Source organism: Periplaneta americana, chromosome 11 (genome assembly GCF_040183065.1).
Source record: "Periplaneta americana isolate PAMFEO1 chromosome 11, P.americana_PAMFEO1_priV1, whole genome shotgun sequence".
NCBI lineage: Eukaryota > Metazoa > Arthropoda > Insecta > Blattodea > Blattidae > Periplaneta > Periplaneta americana.
The window spans coordinates 2,452,565-2,470,000 of NC_091127.1; positions in this window are offsets into that span (position 1 = coordinate 2,452,565).

The following is a 17,436-nucleotide window of genomic DNA, read 5'->3' on the forward strand; positions in this document are numbered from 1 at the left end:
TTCTAGGCACTTGGAAATTTCTTAGAAAACCCAATAGTATAATCACACAAAATAAAAGTATAACCTCTTGACTTTGTAATACATGTAGGTTTGTCATCATTACCGTAGAAGAGGGTAAAGTCGATCAAAATTTTGCAATTTTTTAATGATATTGAAGTTATGCAATGGAGTGAAGTTCCTCAGAAAATAGCATTTTGTCGTCATATCCTTCACTTATGAAGACACGTTACAAGAATTGAATTACAATCTATAAAAAACTGTTTGTTTTATTTGACTTGTGATCGAAGTTACCTGCTTAAATAGGGTAAAGTCGATCACCATTGAATTTTTAGTTTAAGATCGATTTTAAAATATTGCGGAGTAAAGTCGATCACTGTTTATGTTTTCAAAAAACAAATTAAGTGTATTACATATATTTTATTTGTTATAAGGGGTGTAAAAACAATAATAATCTTCAATATATGGCTATAGCATTATGATCTTTTGTTACTGTGATCATACTATTCGATACAATTAGGCTATAGGTCTCCACTGTACAATCGTGACTATGATTGCCAACTTATAAAACATAAAAATACATTTTAATACTTCACATACCAACAAACAAAGATTTAAGAATTCAAAATTTACATTGAAATACCACACTTCAATTATAATCTAAAATGCAATTCAACATTGCTTAGGTTTATATCAGATGTTATTTGAAATCTTCCCCTCCTCATGTCACTTTAGAAGCTACGTTGTTCCCATATTCAGGTACAGAGGGGTGTACAAAATATGTTCCTTTGGCAGTGCTTCTCTTACGCAAGAAATTCAACATTGCTTAGGTTTATATCAGATGTTATTTGAAATCTTCCCCTCCTCATGTCACTTTAGAAGCTACGTTGTTCCCATATTCAGGTACAGAGGGGTGTACAAAATATGTTCCTTTGGCAGTGCTTCTCTTACGCAAGAAATTCACCATAATTTCGTCTTCCTCTTTCCTCACTATCCCATCGATATAAGCTATACTATGACACTTTTCTGTTTATAAGTGTTAGTTGGAGGTATTTCGGTGAACAATTTATTCTTCCTACTGGTCCTATCTGTTTCGAGTAGGTCGATGGCATGATCGACTTAACCCTACAAAGGTACAAGTTTTCTTAAAATAATAAGCTTCAATACTAACATTTACGAACTGCAAAACTATTATTTCAGGATACAATCTCAACGAAAAGTACTTACGTATACTTCCTGTCTCCTTTCACTGCTGACTATAATTTAGAGTTTGTAAGACTTTGTTTTCGTTTAGGAGAAAAAGTTGAAAGTAACAATTCTCATTTCAACGGTAATTACACAGTGTTCCCATTGTTTGCATTCGGAGGTTTTTTGTTGTCCCTCTCGCTTACATTTGCAATGTCAGGCAATGAAGCCAGCATAAAAAAAAATTTTAACAAGTAACTGAGAAAATATATAATTTTCAATAAAAATCGCAAATGATCGATTTTACACCCACTGATTGACTTTACCCACATCTACGGTATATCTTCTTCTTTTCGACTTTCGGACTTATGCATTTTTTTTTTTTTTTTTTGGTTGTTCCATTCTTCCCCACAATAGTGAGAAAAACTAAATTGACACTAAAAAAAGGAGAAAATATAGGTTCTCCACGTAAAAGACGGACACAAAATAATTTCAACGCTATGGTACCTAATTATAAATAATATTATTTCCTCAGCGTTCATAAATTTGAAGTCTTGATGTCGTATTATTGACTCAACTATAATTACAATTCTGTAATTCTAGCTGTTTTCATTTATTAATTTCTTTTATATTCCTCACTTCGTGTTGGGGGATGAAGAAGATTCTTAACAACTTCATCATCCGCTTCACAGCGTGGTCTGGTTTCTACTCCGATCGGGTGCGAGGTCAGGGCTGTCGATCTTCCAGCACAGATAATGGGTCTGAAAACTTTGGTTCCTTATACCCATCCCGCTCACGACTGTGCCACTTTCTGTGTTAGGAATTAGGTCAGGAAAAGGGTTTGGAAAAGAAACTGTTTGCACGGTATGGGCCGTTGTGTGGAGGAAGAAGGAAATGGGGCTGGGATTGGGGACGACACTCGAGGAGCAAAGTGAGCAATTACACGAGTCGAAAGTCGTCTACTGTTTCCTGAACACAGAAAAACTTGGCCCGTTATAGGTTCGCTTTGTTCTACTTACGCGTCCACGAAGTGGCGATCGTTGACAGAATGAAACGGTTGGGAATGAGGGCGAAGAAGAGGGACTCATCTCTGGGAGAATACATAAACATGCGATATCGTTACCATCACAACCATCAAGTGCCGCTCTGGCGAGATTGCTCATTTACAAAGCGTGTAGTCCTTCTTTCGGTACTTGTTGTGAGAAAAAGATCTTGGACAGTAACTTCTGTGATATTCTTCAACGATGTCGTAAGTTTTAATAAGTAGCAAGACAAAAGAAACATAATATGCATCTTTGTATAAATTGAAAACGATTAAAACAGACGTTTCAGTTGTCAAGGGGCCAGAAACATTCAAAGTAAAGCTCGGTCTTCAAGGACGTTATTAGGAAAGAGAAAGAATTAGGTTATGTACGTGTAACAAGCTATACACTGAATGGGGACTTTTGAAGATACGAATACATAAGCAGGATAATGACTGAAATGGAATGGTAGAAGAGTAAAGTACAGGAAAGAAAGTTAGACACGCTGTAAGACGTTGTAAGTTTCAATTTTACATTTTCATTATAGGTTATATCTAAGTCATAAAGAATATAAACTATAAAATTAAGTAAGACAATTTTTAAAATATTTCAGGGTAAGTACCTACATAATGTTTGTAACAGTAGTGACAATTTAGGGATGCAACTGAACTTCCTATAAAAAATAACAGAAAGAATAATTTTTTTTATTTTAGTACGTTATTTTGCGACGCTTTATCAACATCTTAGGTTATTTAGCGTCTGAATGAGATGAAGGTGATAATGTCGGTGAATGAAATGAGTCCGGAGTCCAACACCGAAAGTTACCCACAATTTGCTCATATTGAGTTGAGGGAAAACCCCGGAAAAAACCTCAACCAGGTAACTTGCCCCGACCGGGAATCGAACCCGGGCCAGCTGGTTTCGCGGCTAGACGCGCTAGCCGTTACTCCACAGGTGTGGACGAAAGACTGAAAGATACAATAAAAAGTAATCACATTGATTATAAGTAGCTATAAAAAATATTGAATTTCGCGTACCGAAAATGAAAACTTACTTCAAACGAAGTGGAAAAAAATGCAGACTAATTAGAATGTGACAAGAAAAATTCCAGCAAATATTTTTATAAGCTGGGATCTAATAGATTAGAATAATGATGAAAATATCGGTAATGGTGTGATAATGAGATCATGGTAATATCGATAATGACGACGATCAGGATTGGTTCCTACCTAGTTTAAAGGCATTTTCTAAACGTTAAGCTGTAATCCTACTATGTGAGAATATGTTGTTCGAAAGGGCACAGAAGTAAATTTCTGGAGAAAGGAAATGCTCAGAAAATGGAAGAAATAATGGGTACATTTTCCATAAATGAAGTCTAAGATATCACTTATTTTGAGCAATAAACAGTACCTAAAACCGTGAATCCTTTCAGGGGGACGAATTTAATTAAGTTACCTTTGTAACATATTCTATTCTAATTTCGAGTACTATTTTCCATGCAATATACACATGACCTGCCAGAACAAAGGCAGTCAGGACTAGGTACTGGCTCCTGATTGGTCCGCAGCGGGAAGACCAACTGACAGCTTTATATCGGTCTAGATATGGTCCCACGGCACTTCAATCCCTGAAAAAGATGGCAGAGCTAGTTATCGAAAGCTTCAAAACAACAGTCCAATTCACCTGGCTGGGAACCCGAAAAGAATTATTCCATATCCAACGCTGGGAAAGCCTCAAGCCCTGTGCTGAATTTATTGTTCAATTATATTTCATATTGTGTAACATTTTTCTTGTAAAGTCGTATACAATATGTAGGCCTATATCGAACTTCTGCTTGTATTGTCGTATACAAACTCAAATGCAACACTTGCAACAACTTCTACATAGGACCGACAGGTAGATCATTTCAAACACGTTACAAAGAACACATCACAGCCATAACAAAATTACAAAACACTTCCACATATGCAGAACACATAAAAAACGCCAACCACACCTACAGCAACACAAACACAGACATGGAAATTCTACATATTCAACCGACTAACTATAAACTGAACACAATAGAACAATACGAAATATACAGGCATACAAAAACACACCCTCACTAAATCCTGAACACATAACTCAATTTCAGAACACACACACTTTTTGACTCCACATTACACTACACAAACACACCCCCACAGGAAACGCAATCAGAAGGCGCGAAGACCAGGACCACCCAGTTCTGAAGATAGCCCACAAGAGGCTGAAACTAGTCAACAAGGTACTGTAAAGGTCCATTCACAATGAAAATTAAACATAAACGTAACATAAACACAGAAGTTTGCGGCCAGGCTACCAAATGGGATCATTTACAATGATTCACATAAGCATTGGCATAAACATTACCGTAAGACGTTAACATGAAAGTTTGCAAACTCCAAACTTTCATGCTTATGCTTACGTGATTTGCAAACAGAACACAATCGTGGAGCGCTGAAGTATACGACAGAATATGAGGAAATGGCGTCGTTGTTATGTTTCCATGGTTACCAAGTATGTTTGCTGTTATGTTTATGTTCCCATCGTGAATGATGGTATGACTTCTTGATTTTACCACAACGTTTATATTATTAAGTTAACGCTTACGTTATGTTTAATTTTCATTGAGAATGAGCCTTAACATGTGAAAGCAGTAAACTATAAATATCATTGTTGATATTACTGATGCATCGCGCATTGCATGTGAGGCGGTTTTCTCATCCCCAGTAACTGTTGTGTGGTCCTTATTGTACGAATGATGATGGTGAATAAAGCCTTCATGAACCAATGTGGCTTTATTACTTTTAGTCATATTTTCTTGGAGGCAATGTGGCTTCTTACACTGCGATTTTTTCATAGAATTTGTGATGAACTTTGAGTCGTTCTTATTGCAACATGACACATCATTTGCACTGTTCTTATTGTTAGTTACTTTCTATTGGATCTTAATAATTCGTGGATCAAGAAATTCTGGACCTATATGGTATGGACGAATATTTTTGGACATTTTTTCTTTCGACGAGAAACAGTGAACGAAAATTCTTGAAAGCTACTGTACAGTAAGTAATTGATTAACTAGCGGACTTACTCGTGTTAATTATGTAAGTCTGTGCGGCTTACAGCTGTTTCGGTGCTTCATCACACCATCTTCAGAGCCTACTAGATCTCGGCGTCATCTCGAACTTCTCTGCCTGTTGTGTGGGTGCGTTTGATTGTTGAAAGTGTTGAAAAGTGGAGTCAAATAGTGTGTGTGTACTGAAATTGATCTGTGTGTTGAGAATTTGATCGGGGTGTGTTTTAGTATGTTTGCATTTCATAAATTGTTCTATTGTGTTCAGTTTTTGGTTCTTGGGTTGTATGTGTAGGATTTCCATGTCCGCATTTATGTTATTGTATGTGTGGTTAGTATTGGTTATGTGATCGGCGTATATAGATGTATTGTGTCCTCTGGTTATTGCTTTAATGTGTTCTTTGTAGCGTGTTTGAAATGATCTGCCTGTCTGTCCTATGTAGAACTTGTCGCAACTATTACATGTGAGTTTGTATACACCTGTGTGGTCGTATTTATTTGTTTGTGTTGTTTGTGTGTTGAGATGTCTTTGTAGTGTGTTTTCTGTTCTGTATGCTATGTTGTAGCTATTTCTGCTTTCTGAATGAATATGCGATCTTATGTGTGCTTTTGTTTTCATATGTTAGTGTGATGTATTTCTTGTGTTCTTGTGTTTTTGTTGTGTTTTGCGTGTTTTTGTGTTTGTTTTGTCTTTCTTATGATATTGTCTGTTATGTTTGGGTTGTAACCGTTTTCTTGTGCTATGTATTTGATTGTGTTCACTTCTTCATTGTAGTGTTGTTGGCTCATGGGTATGTTGAGTAATCTGTGTACCATTGTCCTGTACAGTATTATAATCTCGTACACACTTCCAGAAAATAGATCCATATTACTAAACGCCTATTTATTAATGCGCTTAACATAGCTATGTTTTGACGTTGTTTGTACTTATTCCAAGCTCCTGTCTGACATAGATACCAAACAACATCCTTATCTACTCTTAATAGTGTATATTTAATAAACAGAAAGTCCGCCTTTATAGTTAATGCCTCAAAAGTGTAAAAGAAATCACTTCTAATTTATGGTTATGGCCAGGTTTCCGCGATTTTATCCCCCAATACATCTTTTCACTATTACAGAATAGTATGATTGCCCTTCACTTATTATTAAGAGACAGTCATTTATCAGAATATGAAGTAATTTTCACATTATGTTAATGTAATGTTTGCGAATATTTTATTTCAGTGTCCAATATTCAATAACAAAGCTGGTAAATTTACGAGCACATTTGAAGATGCATAGGGTAAACTAGGGTCTGTTGGACAGTCGGGCATGTTGGACACTCTGTACTTTAACGTGTTACCTCGCCACTTGTGGGCACCACATTCTGCTAGAAGTCAATGACGGAAGTAGCCCCACTCGTGGCTAATTCCGTCATTGACTTCTAGCAGAATGTGGTGCCCACAAGTGGCGTGGTAATACGTTAAAGTACAGAGTGTCCAACATGCCCGACTGTCCAACAGACCCTACTTTACCCCATATCTGATGACATGTCGATATGAATCACAATTGTACAGTAATGTCTTTGAAAACATCTTAAATTAGGACAAATGCTTATTGACAGCGTTGGTGATGCATTTCCTTCTAAATCACGAATATGACACAACAATAGTAATGCAAAGTCTAAGAGAAATAAAAAATAAAAAGAGAGAGAGCTAACCAATAAAAAAACTAATCCATTACTTTCTATGTGAGTGGCAACTCTCTCGAATCTTGAAGCAAGAAGAAAGAGTTCTAATTTCTTGAAGTGAGGAGCGTTCGTGTGATAACCTGCAATGTGTGACTGTAAATTCATTTCTTAAATGAAATGATGTATAAGCAACAAGACTGCAACTTCATTTTGCGCTGTTAAACAACATAAAACATATTAATCGTATATTTAAAATAATAAATAAATAAATAAATAAATAAATAAATAAATAAATAAATAAATAAATAAATAAATAAATAAATAATGATTTTAGTGATAATAATAATAATAATGATAATAATAATAATAATAATAATAATAATAATAATCACAAAGAACATCATCTTCTTCTTTTGTATAGGTCAGTCCTCTCATTCCATCTCTTCAAAGGAGTGAGCCATATCTCTTCTTCCTCTAGGTCTTAAGCTTCTTGTTGCTTTGGTAACTCTAATGTTGTTGACTCTATTCACATGAGTATTCCATTCTTGTCTTCTGGCCTCATCACATTCCTCTCGCACATCCTCCTGTTTCCCAATTATATGAAGTTTAATTTTGTTTCTTAACAAATACACCAACAAATGGTTGCAGCAAATACCTTACTATAATAATACCGGACAGCTGTATACTAGCAGCATTGGCGTGAGTGCGAAAAATCGCGGACCTGACATCTAGCGCAAAGGGATGGAATTACGTCCACATATACAAATTTTAACATAGCGGGATTCGGACTATTGTTTGAAACGTGAGTTACTAATGTGGAATTATATATGAAACACTTAAGAAATGTTGAATAGTATTTAATGTAAAATTATTACCTTATATCAAAGCTGCATATTATGAGAAATATTGCATACTTCATATTACTTTCCGTAATTAATTGTTACATATTTTTTCTTTGGTTTACCGAGACAAAATCAATCTGATATTAGGAATGAATTTACAGTAATGCTTTATATACGCATTGCTGACAACTGCAAAGATAAAATCGATAATAATCTGATGCTTGTAATATTAGTAAAGCCATGTGGACAACAATAAAACTTAATTTGATAAAACCTTAAAATCCAATACATTTTAACTTCTATTTATTTATTAGGTCTAAATAAAAAAAACTAATTTGTATTTTTCTATCAACACAAAGACGAAGGAATTAGGCCTACTAAAGAATGTTGTTGACTTACGTTTTATGAACTGCCGGAAATCCAAAGTACGATTTGGAGCAATTTGTAATGCTGCAATTGTCACAATTATAAACAGCACATATACACCCTGACATTTTAACACTAGTACTAATTCATAAAACTATTAACAAATTAACTAGCCCAGCAACAATATACATTGCAGTTGATTACAGCTTGTTTCGCGAGTATCTCCATCCCGGCAGGTAGGTAGCAGCACCATCGTCGTTCGCATGTAAAACTGCTAGCTGTCCGGTATTATTATAGTAAGATATTTGGTTGCAGGAAACAACATTTATACCAAATTCAAACAAAATATTGTCGTTATGTTTCAGATATCATCGATACAGATTTCCGTCTCTACAGTGAAACGCTTCGTGTGGAAGGAGTGAAAGTCCTTTGATTTGAATGGAAGAAGTCAAAATGAAGATCAGTACTTAAATCTGGGACGGAACATAATGGCATTGAATAGTATGACACTGTCATTGTTTGGTGCACTGATAATTTTATCGCCCGTCTTCCAAAGTTTCACAGTGGAGACAATTGTCAAAGTTGTAATGTCCGTTCAACAGAGATTATATTCTGGCTGCACATTCATTCTGGAATCGGAAAAGTCTGGTGGTAAGTTTTAATTATCAGTAATTCCACAGTTCTGGAATAATATTATCCTTTATATATACGATTGACTGAGGAAGGAGCAGACTATTTCCTTCATCTCTTTTCCTACGAGTTGTTTGATAATGTATTCTGTTAATGTTCCATTCCAGTGACGAAACTAATGTGAAGGATTATGTTACCAAGTTAAACTTCTCTCGTATTAGAAGAAAAACGACTTTAAATGTAGGATCTATATCTGTAATTAACATTTCATGAAAGAGGGTCAAACAAGTTCGATTAATGAGTTAGTAGTTAACAAATTACTAAATTAACATGAAACTTGATCTTGTTCTCAGTTGAGACTTAAATGTAATTAAAAATTCAGTGAAGCAGTGTTTCGTTCTAGAGAAAGAGGCGGAGACTTCTCTCTCTCTCTTTCACATTCGTGTGTCTGGTGTTGATTCAAAATATTCACAACTGAGAAGATGAGGATCAATATTAGGTCCCTTACTTTTTATAATGTTCATAAATGATCTCCCCCCCTAATAAAAGATGTAGGTTATCCCATATTATTTGCAGATGACACAAGTATAGTAATTACAGCCAATAACTCCAACACATTCCAATCTTCAACAGACGAAATTCTCTTCAAAATATGTGACTGGTTCTCAGTCAATGAATTAGTATTAAATTGTAACAAAACTAACATAATTCAATTTAAATCCTGTCCAAATTCAACGTCGCAAATTTCTAGCGCAATAATTAACAATAGATCCCTATTAGAAACAACAACAACCAAATTTCTTGGCTTAAAAATCGATAATGTGTTAAAATGGAAAAATCATATTAAAGAAATTACCCCCAAACTAAATTCAGCTTGTTTTGCTATATGATCTATGCAAAAGATAGTAAATATCAATACCTTAAAAACAATATACTTTGCATACTTCCACTCGGTAATGAGTTTTGGAATAATATTCTGGGGAAATTCCAAGATAGTAACAGTATATTCCTATTACAAAAAAGAGTAATTAGAATAATAATAGGTGCCAAATCTAGGGAATCTTGTAGGGCTATTTTAAAAAAATTACAAATAATGCCCATGGCTTGTCAGTATATCTTTTCATTAATAATCTTCCTCGTATGTAATCGTGAAAACTTTGTAACTAATTCAACAGTTCATAGCATAAATACATGTCAAAAATGACTTTCATACTCCATTGGCAAGTCTATCGTGCTATCAAAAAGGAGTGCGTTATATGGCAGTAAAAATTTGCAATAGCCTCCTTATAGATCTAAAAAATGAAACTCAAAACATAAGATTATTTAGGGCCAAATTAAAGAAGTACCTAATTTCTCACGCCTTCTATTCTGTAGGTGAATTCATGACATTCAATAACACTTCATGAAATTGATACTAAAACTTTGTGTTGTACTAGTAGACTAAATTGTAAATCTCGTCTGTATATATTTCATCTAGACTGTGACTATAAATTAAGACTTTATAACAGTATTAAGTTTTTTGACTTGTTCCATATTCTAGTTGTGAAGGAATGTATGAATACCATGGAATGTTAATAAATACAATACAATACAACAAATGAAATGGTTAAATTTTCATGCAAGAGGAAGAAGATTTTTATTTTTGTTTCTGCATAAAGAACCAATACTGTAACCATCTCTCACTCTCCAAACAATATCGAGGGCATTATGTCAGAAGGGAATATCAACAAAACTGCAAGTTTACATTAGAGCCATTTATATAAAATAAATTTTCCTATCCTTGTCTACTTAACAGGATACTTTCTTTGATTCTTCCTCATGTCCATTGTCGGTCTCAAACGATTGTTTACAAACATAAATAGGGTCTATTAAAATATTTCAATAACGCCGCATTTGTTGATACGCCTTTCTGGTATGATGCCCCGATATAATCTCCTTCTATTCGCTATTGACCGTCAGTAAAATCTGCCGCACTTTTGGCGGAAGAAAGTTAGGGCTGGAAATAGCCTCTGTTCTGGTTGATGACGCTGGGAATTATATTTTCTAGTCCTCCATCCAATTGTATAGTACTGCATTAAAATACTATTAGTTTATCAGCTTAGTGATTCTGCGCTCCACCTTGCTTCTTCTTCTTCTCCTTATTATTCTTCTTCTGAAGTCAAATATTTTGTTTAGCATTGTTGTATAACTCCAGTACGAGCTTTGTACGCTTCTCTCGTGAGTATTCGTCATTTTGGATGACATCTGCAAAAGACGCCACAAACAACCTGAAGGTGAAGATAATCGGAGTTGTTTTCTGAAGTGTCAGGTGGGGTGAATTATAATATCTGTGTTTCAGGTCCGCACATTACTCTCTTGTTCAAAACTCTGAACAATGCTGGTGTGACTTTATCTGTGTTAGATGCCGAGACGATCTTGAATGCGAGGAACAGATTTCATTGTAATAATCCGCTTCATGTAATAATTCACGAAGACAATATCTCAAAACTTCTCTCAAACGAGGTAAGTTTGAAAGACTTGTTGTTTGATGACTGAAGGTTTCGTTGGATGTATTCTATGCAAATTTCTTGCATGGCTATTTCAAAACACAAAACAATTCTACACCATGTGCAAACAGTCAAATATTTAATTTAAAAATGGCTTGAAAAGTGATTTTAAAATGTACCATTAAACCACAATCATTGACCCACTGGTGTCTACATTAAATTTTCGCTTCACAGACTGATTGTGAGTTGAAATACTGGAGACTTCAACCAAAACATTTGACGAGAAAAAAGAAGAGGTCGGTTACGATTTTTCATTTTTCTTTCTTAATGTTACATGAACATGACATTGTGTAAAATGAGTTAAATGAGCCAAGTCTGATGTGATCATGATCCTATTGAAGGACGACAATAACTTTTCCGTCTGCGTTGTTTGTGAACTCGGAACCAGCGGAACGATACTGACTCCAGTACGATATCAACAATAATAAATGATGCATAACATTACGTTAAGAGTGTTAAGTTCGGTGTCGTGTCTACTCTAATTCAGGGAATCCATGTTCACTTCAGTTCGAGATAAACTCAGATTCGAACTTCTGTCGAGGTTTCCACGCTGCAAGAATAAGTGTGTAGTAGTAGTAGTAGTAGTAGTAGTAGCAGTAGTAGTAGTAGCAGCATCAGCAGCAGCAGTAGCAGTAGTAGCAGTAGTAGTAGTAGTAGTAGTAGCAGTAGTAGTAGTAGCAGTAGTAGTAGCAGTAGTAGTAGTAGCAGTAGTAGCAGTAGCAGTAGCAGTAGCAGTAGCAGTAGTAGTAGTAGTAACAGTAGTAGTAGCAGCAGCAGCAGTAGCAGTAGCAGTAGCAGTAGCAGCAGTAGCAGCAGTAGCAGTAGCAGTAGCAGCAGTAACAGCAGCAGCATCAGCAGCAGTAGCAGTAGTAGTAGTAGTAGTAGCAGTAGTAGTAGCAGTAGAAGTAGTAGTAGAAGTAGTAGCAGTAGCAGTAGAAGTAGTAGCAGCAGTAGTAGTATCAGTAGAAGTAGTAGTAGTAGTAGTAGTAGTAGTAGCAGCAGCAGCAGTAGTACCAGCAGCATCAGCAGCAGCAGTAGCAGTAGTAGTAGCAGCATCATCAGCAGCAGCATCATCAGCAGCAGCAGCAGTAGCAGTAGCAGTAGTAGTAGTAGTAGTAGTAGTAGTAGTAGTAGTAGTAGTACGATAGTCCTAAAAGTATTCACGAAACTGAAAGGTCACGTATTGCTACTTTTCGGGAATTGACTCAATCAGTTGTTATGGAAGCAGGTGACGAATTATCGATAATTTAATGTAATGGTGTACCCTGTTACCGCTCTCAAATTATAAATGTATATCTATTTAGCCTGCTAGCCTGATTCCTGGCACGTCTCTTTCAGCACAGTGTTCAAAATTTAGTGTTCACTCGTGTATATTTCTTTATAATATAAAAACTTATACAGCCTATACTTTTTTCAAAAAATAAAAATGATCAAATCTAAATTTCTTTAACAAATAAAATTTCTTACTGCAAATAGAATAGCGTATCATATGCTTACAAAACTAACTCTTTCTCAACATTTCACGTGCACCTAATAAAACGAATCTCTGGCGTTCACACAAAATGGAAGAATGAGTTACAATTATTGTAAGAGCGAATCTAAAAATTGTTTAAAAGGAAATATAATGTGTTTTATTCAGTTTTAGTGTCATATACGGCATGTTTTTCTTCCTAACTAGTCAAATGACTAACAAATAACTTATGACTTGCAGGTGCTTGCTAAATCAGTTCTGCCAAAGAGCAGATGGCTGCTATTCCTGGAAGCACAGTCTTTGGGAGATGTCTTCGCTCACTCCGATGTCCCTCTGGACTCTGAACTCCTAGTGGTCCAAACTTCAGCGGCGCGTCACTGCATAGAGATCAATGAGATCTACAAAGTGCACGCCAGCGGAGATCTATTAGTGCATCCCATTGCCTTCGGGAGTGCTGAGAACGAAATCGCTTGGACTGGGGACGGATTACTGGCCAGGAGAGCAAATCTCCAAGGTCTTGTTTTGAAAGGAGGAGTAACTGAGTTTGTAAGTGGTTGGCATGGCTACTTGGTTTTTAGGAAAGACAGTTTAGTGCTTAATTAAATAAGTCCAGAAATTATTGAGACTGATGAGGTATGACGCAGTAACAAAACTAACATAATTCAATTTAAATCCTGTCCAAATTCAACGTCGCAAATTTCTAGCGCAATAATTAATAATAGATCCCTATTAGAAACAACAACAACCAAATTTCTTGGCTTAAAAATCGATAATGTGTTAAATTGGAAAAATCATATTAAAGAAATTACCCCCAAACTAAATTCAGCTTGTTTTGCTTTTAGATCTATGTAAAAGATAGTAAATATCAATACCTTAAAAACAATATACTTTGCACACTTCCACTCGGTAATGAGTTTTGGAATAATATTCTGGGGAAATTCCACAGATAGTAACAATATATTTATATTACAAAAAAGAGTAATTAGAATAATAGTAGGTGCCAAATCTAGGGAGTCGTGTAGGATTATTAAAAAAAAACTACAAATAATGCCCATGGCTTGTCAGTATATCTTTTCATTAATAGTCTTCCTCGTAAGTAATCGTGAAAACTTTGTAACTAATTCAACAGTTCATAGCATAAATACACGTCAAAAATGACTTTCATACTCCATCGGCAAGTCTATCGTGCTATCAAAAAGGAGTGCGTTATATGGCAGTAAAAATTTTTAATAGCCTCCCTATCGATATAAAAAATGAAACTCAAAACATAAAATTATTTAGGGCCAAATTAAAGAAGTACCTAATTTCTCACACCTTCTATTCTGTAGGTGAATTCATGACATTCAATAACGCTTCATGAAATTGATACTAAAACTTTGTGTTGTACTAGTAGACTATATTGTAAATCTCGTCTGTATATATTTCATTTAGACTGTGACTATAAATTAAGATTTTATAATAGTATTAAGTTTTTTGACTTGTTCCATATTCTAGCTGTAAGCATGTATGAATACCATGGAATGTTAATAAATACAATACAATACAATAGCAAAATGGGATTAGTGAAAGATATAAGCAACTTGTAGAAAATGTAATAAACAACTTATTTAAACACATACAGTATTATTATTGTCTATTCGCTATCGTTAAGCTGTATTATTCTAAATCTTGAAAGCCTTCTTAAGTTACTCAATAACATTCCTTGATGTACAGTATAGCTTTATTCAAGTTGTCTTTTGTTCTTCTTATAATAATTATTTTCTCCTCATAGTTAAGTTACTTAATTACTAAATTCAGCATTTTCGCTATTAGATCTATGCAGAAGATAGCAAAGTATCAATAATTTAAAAACAATATACTTTGCATAATTTCACTTTGTAATGAGTTTTGGAATAATATTCTGGGAAAATTCCACAGATAGTAACAGTATATTTCTACTACAAAAAAGAGTAATTAGAATAACAGTACGTGCCAAATCTAGGGAATCATGTAGGACCATTAAAAAAAATAAAAATAATGTCCATGGCTTGTCAGTATGGTTTTTCTATAGTAATGTCACCAGAGATCTGAGATTTGCCGATAAATCCACGAGCGAAGCGAGTATGTGTGTGTGTGTGTGTGTGTGTGTGTGTGTGTGTGTGTGCAAATAATATATCCCTAAAATTCGCTCACAAAATGTTAATAATTGTATATTTACGAATACTTAACCTATTCAGACATTGTGAAGTCGAAACAGATGAATAAGGATTACTGCAATAAAGGAATTGAATGTTATTCAGTAATGCCAATTGAGGAAAGCGAAATACAGGTTTAACAATGTTAATTATATGTACTGCGCTTTTCTCTTGTTATTATAACAGAAATACGTTTTCATTATCTGCTGAAATTATAATTTAATTTAAACATTTTATAGTATTAATTACAAATGGCCTGAGTAATAAATTAATTAAATGAACAATTGTTATGAAGGAGTGTCATTTTCTTTAGATACAATGGCCATGGAATTAGAAGATGAAGATGTAGATGTGGAAATAGGATTTCGCACTTTATTAAGTTCAATGGATTCATGCTCATCGATTTACGTGGAAACAGTTGACGGCAATGACTAAACAAAAGAATGACCACGCGTCGGGCTGCACAAATTATCGCGATGTATGACTGATTGGTTGGAATTCAACCACTTCCGCCAGTACAGATGTAACTTATTTCGTCTAAATATTTTAATGTTTAGAGTTAATTAGGACCTGTTTTGCGGATTCCGAATCAATAAATAATGTTATTCTTTTGTTACGTACCATTAAATGTTGTTGTTGTTATCCAATGCCGGGCTTTGACAACGAAGCCATTAGCGTTCTTGCTCGCCAATATTTCTCTGTGGTGGATCCCTCAGGTAGAACTTCACAGGTTATGAGATGATCTTCAGTCATTTCTTCTTCTTTGTTGCATAGAGGGCAATTTGGATTTGTGTAAATTCCTATTTTATTCAAGTGTTTGGCCAAATAATCGTGTTCTATAAGGAGTGTGAATTTTGCTACTGCAGATTTACGTGGGATTTCTGGAATAATTTCTGTTTTTTTTATTAAAATGCTCCATTTTTTATCTTTGGCTTTGGTACATAGTGCTTGGTTTTGCTTGATTTTATATTTATTTTTAATTAGTCTTTTGATGGGTGTAAAAGGTAGACTTGTATTTGTATTCTGAATTAAATTGGATCCTTTTTTGGCAAGAAAGTCAGCAGTTTCATTTCCAGCAATTCCGCAATGTGCAGGTATCCATTGCAATTGAATTCTTTTCTGTAGTTTTTGAAGTTGTTGGATCATTTTGTGATATTCTTTAATTTGGATAGACATCATTTTATATGAATTTATTGCATATAATGCTGCTTTAGAATCAGAGAGAATGACAGCATTTTGAAATTTATCTTTTCTGTATAACTTAGTAGGTGTTGGAGTGAGATATGAATAGCCATTATTTCCGCATCAAAATTTGTTGTATGATGTCCTGCTGGTTGATAAAATGAGAATAACGCATACGTAATTCCTGATCCTGAGTTGTTATCAATAGTAGACCCATCTGTGTAGATATGTAACCATTCTTCTGGTGGGTATCTATTGTTCACAGCTTCTAACGCCAGCGCTTTTAGTAGTACCATTAAATGTAAACTTGCACATTTTAATTCCAACAGGCCTTTGGCCAGGACGTTGCGACTGCAGTCAAGAACGGCAAGACAGTTGAAGTCGCTTGGTTTTTCGGAGAATGCTGGTTGGCAATGGAAAAGAGCTTGAACTTCACGTGAGTATAATTTATTTTAGTTTTACTATCACTATCTCATTACAAAAGCTGTTGTAAGTGCTAAATTTTAGGTTTCTGAGTGACTGTGTCCAGAAAAATAATTCTGATGTTTTAGTGATGTATTAAAATTTCCATCACCTTCTTGTCTATGCGGATGACATAAATATGTTAGGAGAAAATCCACAAACGATTAGGGAAAATACGGGAATTTTACTTGAAGCAAGTAAAGAGATAGGTTTGGAAGTAAATCTCGAAAAGACAAAGTATATGATTATGTCTCGTGACGGGAATATTGTACGAAATGGAAATATAAAAATTGGAAATTTATCCTTTCAAGAGGTGGAAAAATTAAAATACCTGGGAGCAACAGTAACAAATGTAAATGACACTCGGGAGGAAATTAAACGCAGAATAAATATGGGAAATTCCTGTTATTATTCGGTTGAGAAACTTTTATCATCCAGTCTGTTGTCAAAAAATCTGAAAGTTAGAATTTATAAAACAGTTATATTACCGGTTGTTCTGTATGATTGTGAAACTTGGACTCTCACTTTGAGAGAGGAACATAGGTTAAGGGTGTTTGAGAATAAGGTGCTTAGGAAAATATTTGGGGCTAAGAGGGATGAAGTTACAGGAGAATGGAGAAAGTTACACAACGCAGAACTACACGCATTGTATTCTTCACCTGACATAATTAGGAACATTAAATCCAGACGTTTGAGATGGGCAGGGCATGTAGCACGTATGGGAGAATCCAGAAATGCATATAGAGTGTTAGTTGGGAGGTCGGAGGGAAAAAGACCTTTAGGGAGGCAGAGA